Source organism: Oncorhynchus mykiss, chromosome 9 (assembly GCF_013265735.2).
Source record: "Oncorhynchus mykiss isolate Arlee chromosome 9, USDA_OmykA_1.1, whole genome shotgun sequence".
In the NCBI taxonomy this organism is placed as follows: domain Eukaryota; kingdom Metazoa; phylum Chordata; class Actinopteri; order Salmoniformes; family Salmonidae; genus Oncorhynchus; species Oncorhynchus mykiss.
Window position 1 is genome coordinate 25,022,330 of NC_048573.1, and position 4,965 is coordinate 25,027,294.

General features: G+C 41.9%; 1 non-coding gene across 1 annotated transcript; it reads left to right on the plus strand.

Annotated features, from left to right (window-relative positions):
* Window positions 1–4,241: 4,241 nt before the first annotated feature.
* trnaa-ugc lies at window positions 4,242–4,312 on the plus strand. Its single transcript has one exon. It is a non-coding gene; the product is annotated as a tRNA-Ala (tRNA).
* The last annotated feature ends 653 nt before the right edge of the window (window positions 4,313–4,965 follow it).

A 4,965-nucleotide genomic window follows, 5' to 3' on the forward strand; every position in this document is an offset into this window, starting at 1 on the left:
TCTATTTGATTGTTCCTTTTTTAAAATTCTTACTATGCGGCATTGTCGAGAGTGAACCTGCAAGCAAGTATCCTGTGCGTATGGCAAATAAACTTCACTTGACACAGGCGCAGTGTATTATTTTCAATACCTCTGGGTCTATGTAGACAGCGTGCTCACATGTTTTACTCAAACATGATGTGAATTATTCATAAAAACATTATGAATCGACTACATAGGCAGAAAACCACAACGCCAATATGACTTGGCCAAAATCAGCACCACAGACCAGGCAAACGTTGTCCAAAGCCACACAGCTGAGCCTCATCCCCAAATCACCCAGCTACAGCAGAGCTGTAATTAACACCACTTTAGTCTCCCAACATGGCAGATGGTAAGCTTTTATCAGAACTGCTGCTTGCTCTCGCACTGTTTCTGCTGTTTGTAAATCCCACAAGTAACTCCGTGGTCTCCGTTGATTTCTAGGATTGTGTAGCCTGGTTTTACTGTAAACACTGGCTTGTTGGGCTTTAGGCAAACCAGGTCACCATGGTAACCCATGGACAGGCAGACAGACCTAGATACCCACAAGCTTGGGATCTTGGCCAAGTAAAAAGTGTTCCGGGATGTGAAATAATACACATATGGTCTAACTTACAGTCAACCCGCCAACCACATCATTCAATGTATTTGAAGTTTCATTTAAACTTTGACTAACACTTAGATTGATTGTTGTTGAAATGGGAAAGGTTGAGGTCTCCTCATCCGAGGCTCCGAGCCAGAGGGAGATGGGTCTGAGGTTTCCTCAGGATGCCATGCCAACCGACTGCTCTGTCTGCCCCGCAGTAAGACCAATCAAGTGTAGTGAAATCTTTCTGTCACTCAAGTGTGTTTGAAGTGATTCTCCTGCCTCTTTTGATTGGCATGCATAATACTGTATGTTCAAGCAGAGACGAAGAGAGGCCCAACTGGGGAAAATCTGTCTCCCTCTGGCAGGTGCCGTTTTTTGTTGTTATTTCTCCCACCAAGCAAGAAGCTTTTGTATGGAGGTCAATGAGAGTGTAGAAGTTGGTCAACAAAAAAATGAATGGCTTATTTGATACGTAAGGTTTGTTTGATCGAATAGTAGTTTTGGAATGCTTAAGTTGTTACGAGTGTACTGCTATAAGTAGACTTTATATTGGAGTTGTCTTGAGATGGCTATTCATATTCATGGCATGAGGCTAGTAAAATAGCATCTCTCTCCCTTGAATGCAATGCGGTTGACGTCAACAATCCTCATCAAAATTTTTAAAAGGATTACAATAATGAGATGTATCCACCAATCCAAAGACAGGATAGGCGGGAGCTGGACAGCCTGCCGTGCCCCTTTGTGGACAACAACTCCCATTGTTAGGGTGGAAAGACATGTACAGTATATTGTCAGTATATCCATAATCTTTGGTTCAAGCCTCCTCTCACCAAGCAGGATTCCTACTACAATGTGAGGTGCCTATGAAAGCAAGGATGTAGCTGACCTATGAGAGAGAGCATTTAACGAGTTCAGTGAGTTTTTTTGTCTCTGAAACCCTCTGGCTTTTAGCTTTGGAGAAAATAACAACTGTTGAATTAGTTATGTAGACCTGAAAATGAGACCTGATGTTTGATTTGTCAATCTTACGTCTCGTCAAAAACAAATTCAAATAACTGCACACTTCTCAATTATTCAGGCGCAATTCTGCTGGAAAATACTTACTCGGCTTAATAGCAGTCTAAATTCCTGGTTTTTCAAACAACTTAAAATAAATAAACCACCAAATTCAATAAAAAATTCAACAACAGAGGGAGACTGAGCCTTATTCGCACCTTATCATCAAACACAGTGAGCGGACAACACAGGAATAGCCGAGCCTGGGCATGGTTTAATAAGCTTTAGTTAATAACATTGAGAATATGATGATATTAGATTTCCAGAGTATATAGTGACATGGTCGGGAATGAGTCAGCATAACACCATGTCAGTTCTCTCATGACAACATGACCACACAATGACCTTTCTCACTTTTTCCCCTCTGCTTTTCTCCATCCCTTTTTGTTACTTTTTCCATCCAAAAGGTCACCAATATCTCACCCTTATCTGTTGTTTTTACTTGATAATTACGTGCAGGAGAGAGAAAAGAGGGCTGGCTAACTAGAGGAGTGAAGGGCAGATGGAAAGAAACCCCCCTGGAGGTGTAAATGCATAACAACCAGCTCTATGATTAGAACCAGGTGATAGGCCCCCTCTTTCCCCATCCTGTCTCCATCAGTTTCCCCAACAAACCCTTTCAAAGCCCCCCCGGAAGGCACTGTGCGGGTCAACTTTACAAAAGTACATATTGAGTGATGTAATAGATACAATACTTTAGCCACGGAGGTATTTTAGCCATTGACTTTATCGATCAACATCATTGTCGATTTACTTAATCGCCTTTTTTACCCGAAGTTGTTTCGATCTACATTAATAATTGTTTTGCTCTTGAGTCGTTCATGCAGCTAGGTGTAGACGGCAGAAAGGAAGGAGTCACACTTGAAAAGGCTTTCAGTTGAGCACCGGAAAACAGAAGCGTGACACACTTGACACATTTGTTTGACATTTGAATGCCTTTGCACTCGTTCAGTGTGTTGCACGCAATGTGAAAGTAAAATAATGCACGTGTCAATTCAAATGACATGTAGTACTAATGTTGAGTGTCATATTATGCTTATGTAAGAATGGTAAAGACCTCATACATACCCCCTCCACTAAAGCATCTCTGTGAGTAAGCATCATGACTATCATGGCAATCATGCCAAGCATGTCAACTCATAGGTGTCATGCTCGTCCTCATAAGTGTTTGGAAATGGTCTCCAAGTGTTTTAAAATGGTCTTTGACGCACATTGGCGCTCCAACCTTCAACCTGCATCGATTCTAAGTAAATGCTATGCCTCCACAAATAGCAGCTTATCAGTTTAGCTGTCGGACGTGATTTGTTGTGAATGGTCAAGGCCTGGAGGGCTGGGTAACATTTCCAAACGCCTGGCAACCCAATAAACCTTGGCCACTGACCTTTCCGTCCTGGTCATTGGGCCTTGGTCATTGGCCTCGTTGAACGTAACTCGATTACAGCCCCTAATGTCCCACAGAAAGTAGCTCTTACAGGCAGGACCCAGTAGGCATTGTGGAGGAGAGATGTCCTAATCTCGTTGTTTTTAATGTATAATACCCTCTTTCTTTCTTTCTTTCTTTCTTTCTGTTGTTGTTACTGCTGCTCCACTAGTTGATGCTCTCTTGATTTGGTCTCTCTCTCTCTCTCTCTCTCTCTCTCTCTCTCTCTCTCTCTCTCTCTCTCTCTCTCTCTCTGTCTCTCTATGATACACATGTTATACTGATGTTACACTATTTCAAATTGTTTGACCCCACCTTGATGAGAATGTTGTTGTTGCTAAAACTATAGAAGTGATGTTCCCGAAATAAATCTGGAATGAATAAAGTTCAAATAAGAAAATAAATGAATAACGTGAATGGGAATACTCAATGCTGTTTATTGTCTGTGTTAGGCCCTTCCTTGACAGAATTACTGCCAGTGGGGGACACAAGACCGGCTCTGTGATGTCTTCATGGAAGATTCCAGAGGCACAAACAAGGCTCAAGGTACAGAACAACATTATAAGTTAATGACCTTTGTCTTTGTAACTCGCCGCAGTACAGTGTGCTATGAGTCGTGTAGACTAGCTAGGGTGAAATTGAATATTCGGGGAGGTACCCATGGCTCAAGGTAGGCTCAGAACAACATTACCAGTTAACCACCTTTGTCTTTGCAACTCCTCACAAACTTTTTGCAGTATAGTGTGCTACGTGTAGGCTAATTAGGATGAAATGGTAAGCGTCAGAGAGGTGCTGTCATCAGAACTCGACAAGGTTAATTCTGGCCACCCAGAGGATGTGATGACTAGCACTTAAGCCGCATCATAATCCGCAGCTCGTACGTGGAGCTTTGACTGTCGTGCGCAAGCACCTTGGAGTGCCTGCAGAGCATCCTCCCTGTCCTCAAAACTAAAGGCGATATAATCACAAAAACAATCCACTTATCAATGACGTCACTGTGTTGATTATGCAGCCCAGAGCTTATCCTTGATGAGATTTATACTTTTTTTTAAAGTATTTCTTTACATCATTTTTTTTATTGATTTCAATTGATCTCGGTTATACGATGGTCTGATGAATGGTATATAGTGATGTCATGTCCAATGTGGCTAAGTTGGTGTGGCTCAGTTGGTAGAGCATGGTGCTTGCAACACCAGGGTTGTGGGTTCAATTCCCACAGGGGATCAGTATGAAAATGTATGCAGGATCACTACAGACCCAGGTTTGATCATGGGCTGTATCACAACCGGTTGTGATCGGAAGTCCCATAGGGCGGCGCACAATTGGCCCAGCATTGTCCAGGTGAAGGGAGGGTTTGGTTGGGGGGAGGGTCTTTACTTTTCTCATTGCACTCTATTAGGTTGTGTTAATAAAAACGGACAATTTAATTCTTACAACATTAACGGAATGTCTTGTGCAACCTAACTTAAACATTGCATGAATGTCATCACCACTGAGCATATTTTATGTTTTGGGAACCTATCCTCTTGTAATGTACCCACACTGCTCCAACAACCTAATTACACTTTCTAGGAACCTTTAAAGAACTCAGAAAGGTTGTTCTGTCCACATTCTTGCAACATCGAAATAACGTTTTCTGCACCCTAATAGAAACATTGTAGAATCATCCACACAACTGGACAGTTTTTGTGTTTTGGGAACATATCTTTTGTGACTTCTCCACATTGTTTTTACCAGACTGTTCCCACAACCTAAATAAACATTCTGGGAACCATTAAAGAACAGATGAAATGTGTTCTAGGAACATTCTTGCAACATCAGGCAAATGTTTTATACAAACAATTCTTTAATCGTCACCACGACCGGACTGTTTTTGTGT